Here is a 10,387-nt window from a genome sequence, read left to right as displayed (position 1 = left end):
CCTGGAACATGAGGCATTATGGAACTGCTATGTGAACAGCTGAGCATGTTGCATATGTACAAACTATTGTATTTTACTGTCGACTGTAACCACTGGCACCCCAGTTTACTCTCCCCCCCACCTCCGTAGATCTTCCTTCCTTTTATTTTTAATATTTTATTAATTGCGCAGTGGGCGGCAGCACACCAGGTTAAGAGCAGGTGGTGCAAGGACTGGTGTGAGGATCCCGGTTCAAGCCCCCGGGGGCTCCCCACCTGCAGGGGAGTCGCATCACAGGCGGGGAAGCAGGTCTGCAGGTGTCTGTCTTTCTCTCCCCTCGGCCTTCCCCATCTCTCTCCGTTTCTCTCTGTCCTATCCAACAACAACGTTAATGACAACAATAATAATAATGAAAACAAGGGCAACAAAGTGGGAAAAAATGGCCTCCAGGAGCTGTGGATTTGTAGTGCAGGCACTGAGCCACACTGATAACCATGGAGGCAAAAAAAAAAAAAAAAAGCTTATTTATTAATGAGAAAGACAGGAGGAGGAGAAAGAACCAGACAACACTCTGGCACATGTGCTGCTGGGGATAGAACACAGGACCTCATGCTTGAGAGTCCAAAGCCCCATCACTGCGCCGCCTCCCGGACACTCCCTTTGCGTTTCTATCTCTATCCACAAAGAAAACGTTTGGGGAAGTCGCGTTAGCTACTAATCATTTTATTTCTGCGAGCACAATTCCGGAGCCTTAGAAAACGATGACCAAACCTCTCCTCTTCTCCTTCTCCTTCTCCTTCTAGCGTTTGCCCTTCTTCCGTAGCCAGGCAACAGCGTAAGGTTGAGCATGATGTAAAGTTTAGAGACCTCCTTTGAATCTCTGATGCCCAGGCCTGGCCCAGACCGGCCGGCGGCACGTGAGGCGGCCGCAGAGTCGCTGCACAGGATCCTGCAGCGCGACCAGCTCCAGCAGGCCAGTCCCGCCCGGCCGCAGACACGCAGCTGGCAGCCACCTGCAGTCACACAACTGCGCAGGCGCCGCGCGCACTCGGGAACCGCAGCCCCGCGCCTGCGCAGACGGTCAAAGGCCAGAGGCCACAGCGCTCAGCGCGCTCGCCGCGGCGGGTCCACCCACGGTCGCCCGCCGGAGCCCGGCTGGAGCCTGCCCGGGACACCCTGCGCCCGCCCCAGCGGCTCACGCCGCGACCCCACAGGCCCCAAAGCGGGGCCGAGGGGGAAGCGGGACCCAGACCAGCAGGGAGGCGGCGCAGAATGGCCAGAGGCGAGGCTGGCGCACCTCCCCGACACACGCAGAGCCCCAGGTCTTTAAGGCCGGGTCACGCCGAGGCCTCGCTTGGCTCCCGCCGACACCCACCAGCTGCGACTGACCTGACGCCGCCTGCATGGCCGACTCGCAGCTACTGCAAAGCGAAACTACCGGCAGCCCAGCCGCGTGTGCAGGACCCCAGTGGCGCCGCTTGGCCTGACAGGAGCTGTAGTCCGCCCCCTCGCCGTCAGCCGCGGGAGAAGAGCCGTGCGAACTACAAGTCCCAGCAGCCCGTGCGGCTGGCCTAAGCTGACGCTCCCGGAAACAGAGATGCCTCTGCCCTGGAGCCCAGTGCTGCCTCTCTGGCCTGGTGGTTCAGGGTTGGCTTCTTGTGGTTTTTAAGGAGCCGGAAGCTCTAGATAATGAATGAGTGAGCTGCTCTGCCCCAATGGTGACTTAGTGAGAACAATCTAAGTTGTTTGCTTTCTTATTGATTTGATTTGTATTTATTTTGAATGGAGAAAGAGAAATTGAGAGTGGGGTCCCTGTTGATGGCACACCTGGTTGAGACCACATGTTACAGGCACAAGACTTAATTTATCTTCATTTATTTATTGAACAGAGACAGCCAGAAATCAAGATGGATGGGGAGATAGGGAGGTAGAGAGACAGAGACACCTCCAGCCCTGCTTCTCCACTTGGAAAGTGGAGGTGGGGCCTGGGTGCTCGAACCTGGGTCCTTGCGCTGTGATGTGTGCGCTCAGCTAGGTGCACCATCACCCAGACACGCTTTTTTTTTTCTTACCAGAGTGTGAGAAAATGGAACTCCCCAAATTTGGACTAGTTCATTGAAGTAGAGAAGATGTCTTAGAAATTAGATAAGATGAAATTACACTAATGCACTGATTGCTTCTGCTCTGCACCTGGTGAATCTGCACACTCTGTGACCTTGCTCTCTCAGCTCTATGTTAACTTGTCCATTTGGCTTCTGCAAACACTGCTGGCTTCCTCCCTGGAAGATAAGAATGGAATGTTCTCCTTGAAACTTTTACCCCAAAGATAAATTAGCAAGGACATGCAGACCCCCCTCAGTCATGCAGAACCCCCCTTCACTTTTCCCTTTAAAGGAGGATGAATTTCAAGCCTGGTTGTCTCAGAGCAACTGGACCATATTTGGTACCGGCCTGGGATCACTCAGCTGAGGTTTGTCCTTACTCTTTGTAAGTATGTGGACTGGCCTTATTTTCACTCTTTGAAACTTAAGAATAAGTTCCTTATACTTCACTTATATACTGGAGTCCTGTCAGTCTGTGTGGGTACAAGTTAGTTGGCCTCATTTTGTCTTACTTTGTAATGGGTACGGTCAGAAAGAACTTAACAAGAGCACTGCTCAGCTCTGATGCTGGAGCAAAGGATTAAACCTGAGATTTGGAGATTAAGTCACTAGAGTTTCTTTGCATAAGTAACCATTATGGTCTCTTCCCTGCCTGTTGTATTCATTTATATATTTCTTTGTTTTACTAGAGCACTGCTCAACTTTGGCTTCTGGTGGTACAGGGGATTGAACCTGGCACTTTGGAGGCTCGGGCATGAGAGTCTCTTTGTGTCACCATTATGCTATCTATCTGCCCTCCACCTCCACTAATAGCCATCTTGTTAAGTGCAGAGCCTGGTGCTTGGAAGTAACTCACTTGTTAAAGAAAAAACTTTAAGCCAGAGACATCACGGTTTGAAGGTCAATCACTGGCATCATTGGAAGTGAAAGCCAGTAAGTGCTCCTATGAAAAGAAGAAAGAAATAGAATAAAGTGTCATGACAGCAGAGGAGCAGAAATGTTTTTTTTTCCTTTTTTAAAAATTATTATTATTAGCTTTACTTCTTGGCTAGAGCCAGCCATAAATAGAGAGAGAAAGGGTGAGAGAGAGGGAGAGAGACAGAGGGACACCTGCAGCACAGCTTCACCACTTGAAAGTTATACCCGTGCAGGTGGGGACTGGGGGTATGAACCTGGGTCCTTGTGCCAGAAATGTCTTGATGCCAGTTATCTATGCTGATCCTGCCCACCCACCCCTGTGGCAGCTCCACACCTTCTGGGTGGAGTCCACTGGACCACATATCTAGAGGTGTGTCAATGGCTGCTCACTGTGGAGAGCCGCTGGTCTGTCCCCAGAATCAGCAGAAGCACTTCTCCAGGACTTCCATGTCTAACAGGCTCTGAAGAGAGGCTGTCAGCTGCTCTGCACTGGCAGCCCCAGGTAAGCAGGGCCCTCTGACAATAACGTGGGCTTGGGGAGGGAAGAGGTTGTCTAAATTGGGATATCCTGAGATTGCTAACATCTGCGTTCCTGGAGAGAGGAAATCTGGCATCTAAAGGGATGTGCTCCGATAAACACTGATCTACAGACGTCGGCTACATCACTGCTTTCTGCCCGTGGACGTCACCGAGTGAGCATCCTGAGCTTGACTCTGTCTGTTGCCACCGTGTAGAAATCTGAGTCTCCCAAGGAACCAGAACAGCTGTGGAAGCTCTTCATCGGAGGCTTGAGCTTTGAAACGACCGATGAGAGTCTGAGAAGCCATTCTGAGCAGTGGGGAGCTCTCACAGACTGTGTGGTTATGAGACTCAAACTCCAAGCGCTCCAGGGGTTTCAGTTTTGTCGCATATGCCACTGTGGAAGGAGGTGGGTGCTGCCATGAATGCTAAGACACACAGGGTGGATGGGAGAGTCGTGGAACCAAAGACAGTCATCTTCAGAGAAGATTCTCAATGACCTGGTGCCCACAGAACTGTGAAAAAGACTTTTGTGGATGGCAAAAAGAATCACTATCTAAGTGATTGTTTTGAACAATATGGGAAAATTGAAGTTATTGAAATCATGACTGACCGGGATAGTGGCAATGGGGGGCTTTGCTTTTGTAACCTTTGTTGACCATGAGTCTGTCGACAAGACTGTCATTGTCATTCAGAAATACCATACTGTGAGTGGCCACACCTGTGTAGCAAGCAAAGCCTTATCACAGCAAGTCTTGGCTACAGCCTCGTCCAGCCACAGAGGACAAAGTAGTTCTGGAAACTTTGGTGGTGGCCATGGAGGTGGCTTTGGTGGCAGTGACAACTTTGACCAAAGAGGAGACTTTAGTGGTTGAGGTGGCTTTGTTGGCAGCCGAGGTGGGGGCAGTGGGGATGGCTACAATGGATTTGGCAATGATGGAAGTAATTTTGGAGGTGGCAGAAGCTACAATGTTTTTGGCAGTCACAGTCACCAGTCCTCAAATTTTGGCCCTATGAAAGGAGGAATCTTTGGAGGCCAAAGCTCTGGCCCCTATGGTGGTGGAGGCCAGTATTTTGCCAAATCATGAAACCAAGGTGGATATGGTGGCTGCAAGAGCAGCAGTAGCTATGGCAGCAGCAGAAGGCTTTAATCAACAGGAAACAAAGCTTAGCAGGAGAGCAGAGCCAGAGAAGTGACAGGGAAGCGACAGATTTGTGAACTCAGCCAAGCACAGTGGTGGCAGGGCCTAGCTGCTACAAAGAAGACTTGTGTTAGACAACACTCTTTTTTTTTTTTAATATTTTATTTATTTATTTATTTATTTATTCCCTTTTGTTGCCCTTGTTGTTTTATTGTTGTAGTTATTATTGTTGTTGTCACTGTTGGATAGGACAGAGAGAAATGGAGAGAGGAGGGGAAGACAGAGAGGAGGAGAGAAAGTTAGACACCTGCAGACCTGCTTCACGGCCTGTGAAGCGACTCCCCTGCAGGTGGGGAGCCGGGGTTCGAGACAACACTCTTGTGTATGGGGAAAAAAACTTTGGAGGACTGTATTTGTGACTAATTGTCTAACAGGTTATGTTATATGCTTTTCTAGCTCTCCCCCTGCCAGAAAAATTGGTTTAGACCTGCTAGTTTTGGCGGGCCCACTTGTCCCCGCCCCAAGGAACCCCGAAAGAGTTTGAGAGTTTCAGAGTTCGAGAGAGAAAGAGAGTTCTTGGCGCCGCCGCGGGGGAAAGAGGCAGGAGAGTTTTGTTTGGTGATTAGTTTGGGTTAGTTTATGAATCGTTGTTCCTGAATAAAGAAATACAGCTTTCCTGCCCAGCCGTGTGTCTTCGAGTCTCTGTTACCCGCCGTGAAGCTAGCCCCGCCAGCTGGAGGGCTCCGAATTTTTAACAACAAGGTTATTTTAGTTTCTGTTTTGTGGAAAGTGTAAAGCATTCCAACGAAGGGTTTTAATTTAGTTTTTTTTTCACCCATGCTGTTTATTGGTAAATTTAATGGTCTGATCATGACGCTGAATAAATGTGTTGTTGTATGCTTTACATTGGGTTCTAGTTCTCCCCCACCGAGAGAATTAGATCAGTCCAGTTAGTTTCGCAGGCCTGCTTGGCCCCGCCCCGAAGGAACCCCCGCCAGAGTTCCAGAGTGACAGAGTTGGAGAGGGTTCCTGAGTTCCAGTAAGAGAGAGTGCTTGCGCCACCGCAAAGAGACAGCAGAGTTCTGTTTGGTGATTAGTTTGGTTTAGTTTATGAATCGTTGTTCCTGAATAAAGAATCACAGCTGCCCTGCCCAGCCGTTGTCTTTGCGTCTGTTACCCGCCCGTGAAGCTAGCCCGCCCAGCTAGAGCCGCCAAATTTTAACAACAGTGTGTCTTTAAAAAAAAAACAAAACACTGTGCTACTGAATATAAATAAATATGAACACTGGACACAGAGCTGGCTCACACAGGAGAGCATTTGCTGTACTGTATATGAGATTTCAGGTCTGAGCACTCTTTTGAGAGTCTGTGGGAAGTATCTGTTATGATAGACTCTCTTTACTGCATATAACCTTTTCAATTTGATGGAACTGTATTCATTTATTTTTGTTTTTGGTTTCCTTACAACTAAGTTTGTAGTGTTGAACATGTTGACAAACCTATATGGAGGAGAGTTCTGCATATGTTTTTATCTAAATATTTTATGATTTTTAGCCTATTAAATCATTTAACCGTCTGGAGCAAAATTTTAACAGTCTTTATTTTCTTTAATAGGATAGAGAAAAAACAAAGGGGTAGAGGGGGCAAGACATCTTCAGCACTGTTTCACAACTTGCAACCTGATAACCAAAATTAGATGCCATGAACAAGAACATGGGTAAAAGCAGGGCACAAACTTTCAGACTGGGAGGCAGTGCTGAAGGTGGCTCTTTCCCTTACTACCACTTACTGGTCAATTTCTCTCTGTCATACCAAATAAAATCAAAGTATTTTAAATACAAAGTATAAAAAGAGAAATTTAGAGAGAATATGTACTTTCCAACCAAACGGATACAATTTATGCAAAAAGAAAATAAAGATTCACGGGGAGTCAGGCTGTAGCGCAGCGGGTTAAGCGCAGATGGCGCTAAGCACAAGGACCGGCATAAGGATCCCGGTTCGAGCCCCGGCTCCCCACCTGCAGGGGAGTCACTTCACAGGCAGTGAAGCAGGTCTGCAGGTGTCTATCTTTCTTTCCTCTCTGTCTTCCCCTCCTTTCTCCATTTCTCTCTGTCCTATCCAACAACAACAATAATAATAACTACAACAATAAAAAAAACAACAAGGGCAACAAAGGGAATAAATAAATAAAAATAAAATATTTTTTAAAATAAAGTTAAAAAAAATAAAATAAAGATTCACATATTGTAGCATCCATTATTATTCCACTGTTTTACATTCACTGTTCTCTCCAGTTCAAGTTCCTTTCTAGGTCTGTAAAGTCATTCTACAATGTCTACACTGATAAGAATTGTTTTTATAATGCCAGTGATTTTATATGTTGCAAAACCTCTTATTGATTTGAATACATCTAAGCATTGACATCAGTAAGTTCTCAGTACCAAGTGGATTTTTTCATATATTATAATGTAAGATAAAGAATCTAAGTACTTACTCACATTCCGTACATTTATAGAATATTCAGAGGTATGGGTTCACATGGCACTGTGATCCCTAAAATTATTTAGATATATTTACTTATACATAAACACAAGTTGGAGATGGAGAGACAGAGACAATAAAACAGAACATATCTCTAGCCCATGTAGTGCACAGGCTCACACCTGAGAGCTATTATATTGAACCACTAACCTTTGCATCATGTCTCAGGTTGCATCTCTAAAATCTTTATTACAATTTATGCTCAAAAGATTGATTTCTGGGAGTCGGGCAGTAATGCTGCAGGTTAAGCGCAGGTGGCGCAAACCAAAAGGACCAGAGGAAGGATCCCAGTTCGGGCCTCTAGCTCCCCACCTACAGAAGTTGCTTCACAAGTGAAGCATATCTACAAGTGTCTATCTTTCTCTCCCCGTCTTCTCCTCGTCTCTCCATTCCTATCCTATCAAATAATGACGACATCAGTAACAACAACAGTAATAAAAAATTAATTTTCATTGTGAATATTTTCATGTGTTTGAAAATTAGTGGAACATCTGAAAGCTTTATGACTTTCTAGGGGTTTTGTCTCACTGTAAATTCTTTCATCTCTACAAAGAGGATCAGAATAACAGAATGTTTTCAACACTACTTACATTTATCAAATTTCTCTCCATTCTTAGTTATTTCATGCTGACAAAGATGACTGGCTTGAACCCATGTTTTGCTCTTTACTCTCATTGGGTTTCTCTCCACTGTGAGATCTTTCAAGTCTCCAACTGTGAGTTCTATCATATAACTGAAGAGAACTAGATTCCATGAGTGCTTTACTTCATTGTTTACATTCCTAAGGTTTCCCTGCACTGAAAGTTCTTTCATGTGTATGAAGATGACCGGAACAACTGAATATTTTACTACATAGTTTACACTCATAGGTTATCTCTCTACTGTGAATTCTTTCATGTTTTTGAAGATTACCGGAATAATTGAATGTTTTACTACACTGTTTACATTTATAGGGTTTCTCTCCACTGTGAATTCTTTCATGTGTCTGAAGATTACTGGAACAACTGAATGTTTTACTACACTGTTTACATTCATAGGGTTTCCCTCCACTGTGAATTCTTTCATGTTTTCAAAGACTACTAAATTGCCTGAATGTTTTGCTACATTGTTTACATTCATAGGGTTTCTCTCCACTGTGAATTCTTTCATGTCTCTGAAGATCACTGGAACAACTGAATATTTTACTACATAGTTTACATTAATAGGGTTTCTCTCCACTGTGAATTTGTTCATGCTTCAGAAGATGACTGGATTGCCTGAATGTTTTACTACATAGTTTATATTCATAGGGTTTCTCTCCACTGTGAATTCTTTCATGTCTCTGAAGATGACTGGAACAACTGGATGTTTTACTACATAGTGTTGGGAGCAGCGTTCAAGAGAAGGGGGATTTCCGGGAGGGGCGACATGGGTACACCATGACCTTTGGCTGCGCTCTGCAAATTCCCCTATTATTGTTTATACCTGGCTAGCTGATGTGGACTTGGTGGTATGTGGCTGCTCCCCTGTTCGTGCTCTGCTGATTCTGGCAGGACCTATTAGTCTTAAGATAAAACAGTCATAGTATAGTGTGTGAAAGTAAGCAAATGCCAGTTACCACTCCTCTGTTTTACTGTTATGCTCAGTTGATCATGTTCTTGGAACTAGCTACATATAGGACAATAGTAGTGGGAACATAACAACTGTAGAAGAATAATTTTCAGTAATGGGAACATAGCAACTGTAGAAGAATAAGTTTGTAGGTAAATCATTAGAGGAGGACAGCAAAATTCCAGTAACTTACAATAACCGATTGATCTTTAACTAACTGCCAGTAAATCATGATATCTTGTATTGTGTAAAACTGTCATGTGTGATCTTGTATTGTGTAGAATTGCTTGCTTTCTGTATAAATCTTGGAGACTCAGAAATAAAGTTGCCTTGTCTCTGACATGGTCCTCCCTACCTCATTAATCTCTCATACCTTCTCTCAGGCTTATCATTGAATTTTACTCTGTGCTGGACGCGGAGACAACAACATAGTTTACATTCATAGGGCTTCTCTCTAGAAAAAGTGAATAACTTATTGTATAATTTACATTCTTGAGATTTTCTACCATTCTGACTTTTTTTTGCCCTCAGAGATTTTCACTGCTGTATTACTGTAACATAGTGAACAATTAATTAATGACATTTTAATGCATAAAACTATAATTTATTCTACTATCAAGTTGCAGGACATTATTTTACTTTATAAGCCACAAAACCAGACATTAACAATAGATTTCACTAAAAACATATATTGAAAAAAATCACAAACATTCAAAATTATAAAAATATCACAAGGGAGTCTGATGGTAGTGCAGCGGGGTAAGTGCATGCAGCAGGTTAAGCGAACACAGTGCAAGGACTAGTTAGGATCCCGGTTCAATCCCCTGGCTCTCCACCTTCAAGGGAGTCACTTTACAGGTGTTGAAGCAGTTCTGCAGGTGTCTCTGTTCCTCTATCTCCTCCTCTCAATTTATCTCTGTCTCTATCAATTAACAAATAACATTTTTTTAAAAGATCTGAATTAAAAGTAAAGTTAAAAAATTGGTAAAAAGTGGCTGGGCCTGGGAGTTAGGAGGTAGTGTGGCGTGAAGTGTAAGGACCGGTTTAAGAATCCCAGTTTGATCCCCTGGCTCCCCACCTGTAGAGGGGTCGCTTCACAGGTGGTAAAGCAGGCCTTCAGGTATCTATTTTTCTCTCCCCACCTCCATTTCTCTTTGTCCTGTCCAAAATCAATGACAGCAATTTTGACAACAATAAAAAAACAAGGGCAACAGAAGGGAATAAATAAATATTTAAAAGGTGGGGCTGGGCAGTGGCGCACCTGACGGAGCGCACTTGCTACAATGAGCAAGGACCTGTTTAGAGCCCCTGGTCCCAACCTGCAGGGGGAAAGCTTTGCAAATGGTGAAGAAGGACTGCAGGTATCTCTCTCTCTGTTTCTCTCTCTCTCTCTCTCTCAACCTTTCATTAGATTTTGGGCTATCTCTAGCCAATAAATAAATAAATATTTATTTATTTATTTAATAAAGAAAAAATAAGTAAAAACCAAATACTTTCATATATTATGCCACAACTAATGATATATTTACAGGTATTTCGTATGTATTAATTGAACCACTATTTGTTAATATCAAGTTTTGGCTTTGTGTTGAAGTT

At 44.4% G+C, this 10,387-nt stretch overlaps 1 pseudogene; it reads left to right on the top strand.

The window, feature by feature from the left end:
- Positions 1-862: 862 nt before the first annotated feature.
- Positions 863-4,811, top strand: LOC103122392 (heterogeneous nuclear ribonucleoprotein A1-like; annotated as a pseudogene).
- The last annotated feature ends 5,576 nt before the right edge of the window (positions 4,812-10,387 follow it).

This window comes from Erinaceus europaeus, chromosome 13 (genome assembly GCF_950295315.1).
Source record: "Erinaceus europaeus chromosome 13, mEriEur2.1, whole genome shotgun sequence".
NCBI classification, from domain to species: Eukaryota; Metazoa; Chordata; class Mammalia; order Eulipotyphla; family Erinaceidae; genus Erinaceus; species Erinaceus europaeus.
The sequence above is the reverse complement of the archived record's forward strand: the minus strand, read 5'-3'. Positions and strand labels throughout refer to the sequence as shown.